The 12,330-nt window shown below is 28.7% G+C and overlaps 1 protein-coding gene across 1 annotated transcript in view; it reads left to right on the top strand.

Annotated features, from left to right (window-relative positions):
- Positions 1 to 1,189: 1,189 nt before the first annotated feature.
- The window catches only part of LOC129968693 (uncharacterized), a 62,881-nt gene continuing 51,740 nt past the window's right edge, over positions 1,190 to 12,330 (top strand). The window contains exon 1 of the mRNA XM_056082853.1: positions 1,190 to 1,322. The gene's annotated coding sequence lies outside the window, so the exon portion shown is untranslated. The remainder of the gene's footprint in view (positions 1,323 to 12,330) is intronic.

Here is a 12,330-nt window from a genome sequence, read left to right on the forward strand (position 1 = left end):
AATTCGGGCACTTTTAGTAAGTGCCCGAAGAGAAATTTTGCGAAAAACGCACTTTACAAATTGCTAAGGACAGTTCAAAAGACTGATAGATTAAAATAACCCGAAAAAAATAACCCTGCTGATCGATAATTCATGCCGTGGGGGAGGGGGGGCTTCTATCTAATGGAAAATAGATTGCAGGGCCTCCTGCTGACGTATATGGAACGTACGCTGCTTCATTTAACCCAGATGATGTCTTTATACTATCAGAAAAGCCTTTTTTTTATACGATAGGAAAGTCATTTGCGTCTCCCATAGGAAATGTGGCATCAATTTTTGTCTCGTAAAAAAAATTCTTCTTCAATAAAAGTGATGGATTTTTTTTTCTTCCATAGTTTTTCGTTTGTGGAAGAAATAACGGTTGATTATAATTCATGTTTCCTACAGAAATGAGTCGATTTTTTCCCTTTTGCTTTTTTTTCTTTTCTTTCTGAAAATGCTGAAAAAAAAATATTAGAAAGCATTCGATTCTTTTTCGGTTACTGTTATTTAACTTGTTTCTTGTAAGTAAAAAAAAGTTTCAGAATCGATTTTTTATTCACTTTCTGAAATGTCAGAATTTTTATAGGTGCGTTTACTCGATGACAAGAAATTTATATCAATAAAAGGCAGGCGGGTTGATTATTACAGATGCATTTAATAGTTACGTAGCTTCATTATTGGGAATCTTGTGAGAATAATTTAAAAGTTAGAGATGACAATTTCTTCCTCACTTATTGTTATTTAAAATCTATTATTAAATTTTTTATGACATTAATGCTTTAAAAAACATAAAAATATATTAAATAACTGATATGTTTTTTTATTAAGGTGGATACTTTAGCTTTTATACAATGCTCTTCTATCAGTGTTACAGAAAACAATATTCAACATTTTTACTTTAAACAATCTGGTTAATTTAAAATAACCTGGAATCAATATTTTGACAACAAAAAGTTTATTACTTTGCATTAAAATCAACAAGTTAGTAAATTATCTAATAATTTGAAAGATTATTTTTTTATTATTGTTAAACACTGATATTGGTCAAAAATCAAGACATAAAACCCATGGATTCCTTTTAAAATGAACCTCCATTAAACCCTCGTAAACTCAGTTTAGCTGACGTCCGATAGATGGCGCACTTGAAAGGAAGAGAGGAAGCGTCGGGTGTGAAGCGGAAGGGGAAGCCACAATCATTGAGTCGATCGAAGTTCTCATCCCTCCATCTCTCGAGCTTCTCTTTGCAGTTGAGAGTCATCCCAGTCAAAATCTGAGCCAAGGTCGCACGTGCATCATTCAAGGTACGTTCCATAAACTATTCCATAATAACTTGTTGTTGGAACCCTTTTTCTCGAATTGATTGGTTGAAATCGAATTTCGGTCCGAAAATTGGTCGTAGTAAAATATTTAAATTCGTTTTCATGTATTATGAGGTTTAATCATTATCAAAGCATTCGAATTGACTTGTTAAGAGATGTTGTTTACGATGATCGAAACATGTCGGCGAGCGTGGGTGGTATTTGTGATGGCTGCCATTCTAAGATTGGTGGAAGATTTATACTGATTAATTCTAGCTTACGTTTTCTAATGAGTCGGTGTTGTTTTAAATTGATAAATAGGTATATCTCAGCAATTTTTGAATACTTAATTTTAATTTGTTTGTCACAAAATTCATGTTTTTTGAAATAAGAATAGCTAGAATTTTGAAATATTATTCGCACATTCTGTAGATTTCACTCCATATTTATACTTCGGAAATTATCTGAAAATTGTTTATTTATTGGTATTGTTCTAATAATATAATTTAAGACGGCATCAATTAGCAAAATGTTATTTTGAAGTATCATCTTTTTATTTAAATATTGCATCGATTTAATTATTTTAAACAGAATCAACCATATTAGATGCTTTACTGATGTAACGTATATCCGCTTTTTTCATTAACCAATCAGCAAGCTCTTTATAAATTTTGATGGATATTTTTATTAGAATTTACATATAAATAGATTTGAAAATGTATGTGATTAGATTGTTTGTGTAATGTTTAAGTTTCTGTTGAAATAGTGACTTACGATATTAAACATTATCAAGTTGATAACCCAGGTTTCCATATCAATTTTAATTGAATCGTAAAAAAATATATAAAAATTAAAGACGATTTGAATTTTTAATATGAAGCAATGTAGAATAATTAAATTTTATACTTAATTATTATTAATTGCATGATGATATTAATTGCATTTAATATCATGTTTCCAAATGTAACAATTAAAACAACGAAAATTATGGTTATAAAATATGGCTCTGCTTTGCAAAGCGTGTTGGATGTTTGTTTTTTTTTGCATTATTGAGTTTACAGAAAATATTCCAACCTAAAAATATTATCATGCTTTAAAGAAGTGAGATAATCATGTTAAAAGATCTATTCAATTGGATTCTCACTCAAATTTCTTCTCTCAAAATTTTGGTGCAATCATTGATGAAATTGTTGAACATTTTCATCAAGATAGCTATAATAAAGCAACGGTATCAGGAATGTCTATTTACTTCAAACGATGTAATTTCCAAACTTTTTGAACTCAAGGCATTCTTGGAGTCATATTATTTTCTGGTGGAATTCTATAGTTTTCTCCAAAAATATATGTTATGTTTCTAGTAGCATTATATGGGTTTTGGTCGCAATGAAAATTTAAAAAAAAGAAGAAAAACCACGGTTTAATTTGTACTACGAGTAACAAAACTCTTACACCGCCGCATCTAATTTGGGATTTTATCGACTTATTTCTGGGATTTGCTTTTTAAAATTTCTTTGCTTTTTATTATTTGCAAGCAGATTTCGCATTCGTCACTAAGCTTTCTCTATACTCTGTACTTTTGTTATTGAGGGGATTCTTTTATTTATATATTTTCCAACTTGCGACCCTCTCGAATCGTTCGGAGCACATTAAATCCACTTGTTGAAATTGGGCATTCTTGAAAGAGATCCATCAAGTTAAATACATCGTAGGTAATCGATCTACCTAGGAAACAGTTTTGAACTATTTATGCGATATTATAATTTATAGCAATGCAATTATTTATTCAATATTACAGTTTATAGCAATGCAATTATTTATGCAATATTACAGTTTATAGCAATGCAATTATTTATGCAATATTACAGTTTATAGCATTGCAATTATTTATGCAATATTACAGTTTATAGCATTGCAATTATTTGTGCAATATTACAGTTTATAGCATTGCAATTATTTATGCAATATTACAATTTATTGCAGTGTAATTATTTATGAAATAATACAATTTATAGCAATGTAATTATTTATATAATAATACAATTTACAGCATTGCAATTATTTATGCAATATTAGTTAACAGCATTGCAATTATTTATACAATATTGCAGTTTATAGCATTGCAATTATTTATGCAATATTACAATCGGCCTAAGTGAAGATTAGTGTGCACCAGCCGATTGTCGCCAATATTGCAACCCATCGGATCCCTCTTATAGCAACCGTACTGCTGTTTTGTTTACTATTTTTTGCAATGGTTGAGTTGTACTTAAACTACAATTAAATTATGAAAATTTGTTAAATTAAAAAAAATATCGATTAAAGATTTTACTTTTGTTCTTTATTATAAAGAAATTTAAGCTTATAATTAAAAGTTATTTTCTTCTTTCTTTTTTTAATGTGAATACGAACAGAAAATATTTATTCTTTTGCAATTTTTAATTGTCAGTATTTGCTTTAAAAAAATCGTCTGCATTCTCACTTTCAAAGACAGCTGCAAATGGAATTCTTCGCAGTTCTCATAATTCTTTTGGTGTTATAACGGTTGGTTCCCTTCATAATTTGTTATGTCGGGATTATATCGAACATGTAGAATGGATGAAGAGCGAGTTAAATATGCATACATATATATTTTACGAGTTAATGAAATTAGGAAAGGATGCTTGTTTGAAATTTTGTATTGAGAATGGTTTGATATCGAACCGGCAGAATGGATGGAAGGTGAGTGGAATATATTCTTTTACAAGTTGATGAAGGTGGGGAAAGTATGTTTGTTTCAAATTTTGTATGGAGAATGTTCCGACTGCTTATTTCTCCGTTTTTTCTTTTCTCTTGGTTATGTACTGTTTCTGTTTTCCACACAGTCTTTATGTTCAATGTGCTAGCGAAGCTACTAGGTTCCCGCTCCCGCTGCTAGCGAAGCCGTAGGATGTTTTTTTAAGTTAAAATATCCTGCCCGGTGCCTTCTACAGATGCCTTCGGCATCTGTAGAAGGCACCGGGCAGTATGAAAAAAAAAAAATACTTATCAGTAAAAAGTTCTAATTAGATGGCGGGAAATAGTAACCGTAACTGTTCCGCGGAAGTATTTGTTTATTTTGTCCGCCATCTTTATTGGCGACTTGGCATTGTTGGCGCAGCTGGGTGCACACTAAAATTCACTTTTACCTTACAATCTATAGCAATGCAATTATTGATGCAGTTTTAGAATTTATGGCAATGTAATTATTGATGCAGTTTTACAGTTTATAGCAATGCAATTATTTATACAATATTGCTTTATTATTTTATGCAATATTACATTAACAGCAATTATTATGCATATTACAATTTATAGATAATGTAGTATCTAGTGTATGAGCATCTTCTTGCTATAATAGCTTTTCGTTCATTTATAAATTATTTTTGAATTAAACGCATTTGTTGAACTCTGATTCAGCCATATATGACATTTTAAATCGTTTTCATCAAAGATAAATTCGAATGTCATTCCGAATTGGAAATTATAAATGAAATATTCTTCGTATTCAAATTTGTGATTATCACTGCTGCACTGTAATACTATGGTAACTTGTTTCTCTGTTCCGTTTGCGGATTTCTTTGGGAATTCACTAAATTGATTAGAGGGTTGAATCTTGGTTTTCTTATTGCAAAATGAAATTTCGGTTGTCTCTTAGACTTACGATAGAAAAAAAAATCAATATAATTATTTTACCATTTCTTCTTTGAGAAGAATCTATCTAATAAACGTGTGTGAAAAATGAGGAAGAAAAAGGCTTTTCTAAATGTTGAACCTCTAAGCTTAATATGTTATGCTTTAATGTGTGATCAGTCGTGCTTTCGTCCTGGTTGATTTTTTAAACTCTTGTATTTAGTGAGTAATCCTACTTGTATCACGCAATTTACAAAACGAATATCAGCTAACAAATATTATCACGCTAATAAATGCTTTTAAATTATTATTTAAAGAAAGCAAAGTTTTATGAAAATGCAGCAAAAGCAAGGAACTGAAAAGTTTGCTAAAATAATATAATGGTTAGAGTTCCATTGCAACAATAAAAAGCACTGTTAAAAATTGTTTTAAATTAATTTAAAAAACTTTAATCATGAAAAAATGTTGCCATAATAAAATCGTCATCATTGACTGATTTGTTTTAGTCATATTGACATCCCGTTTTAAAGGAACACTAAGGTTATCTTGAGATATCTTTTAGTTATATTTGCATTCCATTTTATAGAAACACTATTGGTTAATTTGAGATATCTTTTTAACGATTTATGCAATATGCATATTACAGTTAATAGATAGTATAGCATCCGACGTTTAAGCATTTTCATACTATAACAGCTTTTCCTTGACTTATACATTATTTTTAATCTAAATGGATTTGGTAAACTCTTATTTCTGATCCATCCATACATAATATTTTAATTATAATTATAAACCCAGGTCAGAAGACGACAATCACCGATTTAAAAACTTAATTACTGTGCGACAGTATGTCCTGAGGTTATCGAAGAAGACATAAAAATTTCATTTCATTTATAGTTCATTGACAATATAATTATAAAAAGCTTACAATATAATTATAAAATCCCTTTCTTATTGATAATATACTTCCTAAGATGTAACGGTATGTCAAATTTGGTAGCTATAAATCCAATAGAATGTTGCATTACGTCCTTAAAGATTTTTTCATATGCAGATACCGATATACGGATAATTTACTAGGATAAAAATTATTAAAATTATTTTTTAAGTATTTTTTATCGAATTTTATTTGTATTGTTAAACTATTCCGACAGCAAGATAGATTTAAAAATAAAAAAATAAAAAAACTTTTTTGAAAAGGAATTGAGATGGAGTAGATGAGAAACCAATTTTTTAAAAAAAACCTACATTTATTCGGATTACATTCCGTATGTTTAAATAAGCAATTAGAAATAGCATTTATGAATGTATCACTGTGTTCACATCAGAAACATTTTATAAACACCAGATATAATCAAAACGCAACGATTCATTCATATCTGCTATTTTTTGAATATTTATTATCTAAAGACAGTAATTCATTCATAATTGCTATTTCTAATTGCTTAGGAATGAATCGCTGTATTCAGATGATTTAATATGTGTCTTTGCTAACTTTTCGTAAGGAGTTTTCTTTTATTTTTCTTATTTTGACATAATGTTTTCTTTTGTTTATATTTTAATTGTTACCGTATTTAAAAAATTTATGCGTCTTTTTGTTCTTTCATACAATCCTGCCTTAAAAATAGCACTACAAAGTCAGTAATAAGAATAAAGCAACTATGCAACAAATATGTTTCCATTCTTTTTGATGTTGGTGGAAAAACAATATATTTCGAAATACATATATTCGAAACATTTTTTTCTTTGTTTTCAGATGATTTCTCGTTCCGTTTTTCAATCATAACGCAATTATCCTTTTTATATTTGTAAAAAATTCGTTGATCTGTAAAATTTTCTGATGAAAAAAAAATTTCTCAACTTTAGATCATCAATTTCTTATTTGTTAATAAAAGGGGTTTATTTTTTTGTTAAGTTAAAATGAACCCACATTATTCTCTTGCTTTCAGTAGTCATCTTAATTTTGAAATTAGAAGATGTGCATATCCAGAAAATGTTGAAAGAAAAATATTACCAATAATCTCTATTTGGTCTTGAAGTGAAAATATAATAAAAATTACAGACCTTGCTCATTGACTTTTCCAATAATCTACCGTAAAAGAATGTAAACATCAAAATTTATTTACAATCTCGTAATTGATTTTTATTCATACTTAAATTTATGCCCAAAGTGATACTCAAAGCTCTAGTTTCACTTTGAAAACGAAAAAACTAAAATACCAACCTCCTCTTATTTAAAGTTTGGAATGGAAATTTTCTCTAGTAAGATATTAAAAACTGCCAAAAATGTTTTTTTTTTTTCTTTTTGTCGTTTGAAATTCTCAATGACCTTGTAGTTACGAAATATTGATCTTTAGCATGAATTTAGCAATCGTGTCATCTTTGGCGATTATTTTTGCGCCTGAGATGCTATCAATAATAATACCCGAAAATGAAATTTGTATTTCAGACGCTTTCTTTTGAACGATTGGCATCAAAATTTGATACAAAACTTCAAATGTAATTACTAAATCACAAATCAGATTTTATATGTTTATTTAAATCCTTGCGTTTTTGAGTTGATCTTTACATGCTTGTGGAAAAAAAAGGATTTGTTTTTAAATTTCGCACTTAAGATATTATAATGCACGCCAAATTTTATTTATCTAGCTCTAAACGTTATCTCATTCATTATAGACGGACTTCCACTAAATGTATTTCGTTAAAAATTTGATAGAAATGTATAAATTTAATGTATTATCTGTATGTCAAATTTCATTCATTTAGCTTTACGCGTTTTCCTGTTATGTTCTCAGATAGACAAATTTAGTTACAATAAGGTGCTTTTTGGATTCGGGGAGGTCTGAAATTTTGAGATTTCTCACAATCTCAAGTTCGTTTCTTTTCATGTATTTTATATACGAAAAAGTAAAAATGTATAACAAAAAATATGGTTCGCAATTAGGTGTCAGATAAGGGGTTTAGAATTAGGAGAAAGGAACTAGTATAGGAAGACAGCGCACCTTGAAAGGATTCGTCTACCAAAGGTGTTAACCACTTTATGCCTAAGTCCTTTGCATATCAGTATCTTCTAAATCCTGAAGAAATAGCATGTTCATATAATGTTCTTTGATGATAATATGAATATATCTTCCTTATTCCTAATGGAATATTATCTAATATAATAGGTACAAGTATTAGAATTAAGTAACTTTAAAACCATTTGTTTTTAAAATAAATTAATATTTTTACAAGATTTTGCTTGAAAAATGGGGATCTGAGTGATTTTCTAAGTAGTATCTATAAATCTCTGCACCAATCATCTTGTTGTGACAAGCTGTGAGCCCCTATATTAATGATATCCTTCCATGAACTTATTCCTATTTCATCAAATTGATTGTGACCTACTTGTGATAAACATCTTTATATCCTTATTTCAAACACGTGCAAGTAGAAATAAGGTCTATTGACACATTCACAGGTTCATTGACTCGGAAATGTATATGACGACAACCAGTCAAATAATAAGCAATGTCAATCAAATAAGATTGTCCCCACAGTACAATTTATATAATCTAAATACTTTTATTCTGTTTTTTCTTGAGCCATTTTTGATTTGCTGGCGATATATCAACACTACTGTTACGATAATTCAGTTAATGTAGAATGTGTTTTTCCTAATTCATTTTTCGGAGGTTTAACTGGAACTGTTTTAATGACATTCGTGTCGATTAGATCACTGATCTTTCTTCGAACTGGATGCCAGTTTGTGGCATTCTTTACCTCGTGTATTAATTCCCCCCAAAATACATTTGCTGCAAAACTTTCTATTAACTGCTCAAAATTTTGGATTTCCTTGCGCTGCAGTGTATATATTTGTTAGAACTATTAAATCGGAAAGGGACTTTTTCTGGAAATTCTACATTTGTTCAGGCTTATCAGATCTAAATCATGTATAAATTAATGATTTTCTGCATTTGAAAATGTTTATTTTTTCCCTTTAATTTGTAAGACCTGCCTTAGGAACATAAATACTTAAATAATAATTTGAATTTTTAAATGAAATATTTGAATAATACCGAGAATTGCTTTAATTTTTTTACGAATTCCTTTTCTCATAGAATAACATCGCGCACGATTACACAAAACTCTAAAAGAGTGTTAAAGAGGTTTAAAAACTCTAAAGATGTTTTTAATCACTATAGGTCACATTATTTTGGTTACATTATTGAAGCAACTTTAAGCATGCATGACATGGTGGGAGAACATTCCTCACCTGAACATTTTTGAATTTTTAAAAGAAATTGGATTTTGGCATCTTATATAGTATTATTTAACTCTTTTTAAATTGACTGATTTTAATTTTCACTATTTTGATAGTTGATATTTATAGCGTAGCAACTTCTTTACATGTTGTATTCGATTTTTAACATTTGCAATATATTTTTTACCGTATCTTTGGCGCATTATGGCCAAATCTGTCTCTTGTGACATAAACTTCAAAACTGAAACTGAAAACACTAATTCAAAGTGTATTCATGGTGGGTCAAAAAGTTCTTCGAACAACAACTAAATAAAATATCATATATATAATTTTTAGAACTGTACACATGAGTGTTTTATCATTTATATTGCAGCAAAAGAAATCATGTATGCAGTTTGGACTTCTGTTTATCGGTCGAATGAAAATAAAATTTGACTCAGAACTAAGATCTGAGTTACAAGATCGCATACCACATTTCTTTTTTTTAAAAGTTATTATATTCCTGAATTATCACGTTCAAACTAAAATACAAACTGACAGACGATTAATCCTTGACGGATTTGGTTCGAACTTGAATGTAGGCAGTGCGGAATATAGCGGCAAATGTTGTTGTCTCCAAATTTGATTCGAATCGATAATTTAGATTCTATTAAATATAACACATGTGTACCAAATTTTATCCAACTTATTTCATATTGTAGTTACTGTATTTTCTTGTATTCGAATAGTCGGAAATATAAAATTCTTGTAAATGGATTTCGTTTCGAACTTGATGAAACTATGAATTTGGTAAAAAGACCACGTGACTACATCATTTGTCTTATTCCAAACGTGCTTTAGACATCATATTCCCAGCAGGTGCAATTCCAATCGGCGGAAGTGGTCTCCCAACAGTTTTCTCGCTTACTCACTAATAAATGTGTTTTGTGTTATTAACCGCATGCCACTAACAAACAATAATTGCGAAAGAACTTACTAGCTTACGAATTTTGCAGAGGTTTTTTTTTTTCGGGGGGGGGGCAACTGATTGATTGAATGCAGTTTATTATACATGCATCCATAATACACCGAATCTGTATGAAAGAACCTTTTTATTTTCTAACTAAAATCCAAATTTAGCAGAGAATTACAATTGTAATCACAAAATCTCATAGAAGAGTTCATATGTTTAAGTCATTCCGTTTTAGAGTTCTCACATTTATATATATGTAAAAGTACTGATCAATGGAATATCAACCCTTTGTCAGATATGATTATAAATTTTGCAAATATCTACATTTTGAATAATAAATATGTATACTAAATTTCATCCATTTAGCTTTCTTTGCGTTGTTGTACTAACTTATATTCGTACAATCGGGCAGACAGATTTCTGTCGAATAAATTTTGATCGAATTCAATATAAATTTTTTAAAAATTGATGTAACGTAAAGAAACGGGAAACGGGTTTTTTCAAATTTCGGAAAGTAATTAAAATATGGAAATGCGATAAAATATCGATTTCGAAGTTTTTATTGATTTTTTTTATAATACTTTCTTTCTGAACATTTCAAAAAAATAAAAATGCAATTTTAAAGGAAATTGATCAAATGTCATGTTATTCGTGTCTTAGTCCTATGTATTTCGATTACAACAGACACATCAATCAGATGTTATCTAACACATACACTCACATAAAAGTGAATGAGTAATAACAGATGCCATATGAAGATCCCATTTGTCTGTTACTTGCTTACCGAAACTGCCAATGTATCTGAATCGAATGGCTAACACTAATAAAATTTTCTGATCAATAACCAATTTCAGCCAGAGCATCTGGCAGGAGCCGCTAAGTTTCATTACCAACAACACAATACCTGACGGGAAAAAAATCTGGAGTATATTTTCCGTCTCGTCTGTTTTCGTCTTTTTGTACATTGCCGTACAAAAATATCACGTACATTGCGAGTTTGACAAAGATCCTTCTTTTATGTTTGCTGCCAAAAACGATTTCGATTGACACCAATAAAAATTCTATTAAAGTATCTTAAATTAGTTTTTGTACTGATGCTTTCTTTTTTTTTTTTTTTTTACTTTATTGATCTATTTTTTTTTTTTCCTTTTACTCTAAAAACGAATCGTTGAGACCGAAATAGTCACGTTAAATTACGTTAAAAAATATATTTATTTACGTAATTATAATATTTTTATTTAATATTCTTAAAGTTCGAACAGGTTTATTTACAGTTTATTTATTGTTTAGAATTTTGATTCTAAGTATACTTTTTGGAAAGTTACACTCCTTTTCATGTTTACATTTACATGAGTTTTAATTCTATTTTACATCTATCTTATTTTCTTAAATACTATTTTTTGATAGAAGTTTTCTTACAGAAAACCTCATAAAATAAAATATCATGCATATTTTTTTTGTTGAAATTTGGTATAATAATTTCTCAATATGTTCTGCAGTTCCTGGATTAGAGAATAAGTAATCTATTAATTTGGAAATATCTTATAGTTGTTTTAGTGCTTCACAATGTGAAAAAAATTGAAAATATCATGTCTGAGTTAAATTTATTTATCTGTTCAACCCTAATATTTAAAGAATGAATAGAAATATAGCTTATTTTTTAGTTCAAAAATTAGATATGTTTCTTAAGCTATCTGCAACATTTTAAGCAAATCGTTTGATAAATCTCTAAACTAGCCGATTTTTAATTTAGACCTATTTTTAACCAAAAACCATTTTTTCCTCCTACTTGGCATATTTTAGTTTTATAGACGTGTTTTCAATCTTTTTTTATGCAAATATTTAAAAAACATGAATATTTTCGAATGTTTTTTTTTTTCAATTTTTTAAAAAACATTCTTTTGTGAAAAAAATTATAAAAATTATTTGAAAACGTTTCATTGTAAATCCAATATTTTTTATAAAATCTGGATCGAATTCATTAGACTCAACTGGCAATGCCTTTTCTAAGTAATTATCTGAATTCATTAAGTGTTTAATTTTTTATTCTTTGTTGTAATATTGTACTTTTTTTGGTATTTAATTGTTTAATATACCGCTCTTAATTTCATAAAGTTTAACTTATTACTGCTGGTAAGTGTTATTTTAATATAATTGCAATCTTGGAA

This window comes from Argiope bruennichi, chromosome 5 (assembly GCF_947563725.1).
Source record: "Argiope bruennichi chromosome 5, qqArgBrue1.1, whole genome shotgun sequence".
Classification (NCBI taxonomy): domain Eukaryota; kingdom Metazoa; phylum Arthropoda; class Arachnida; order Araneae; family Araneidae; genus Argiope; species Argiope bruennichi.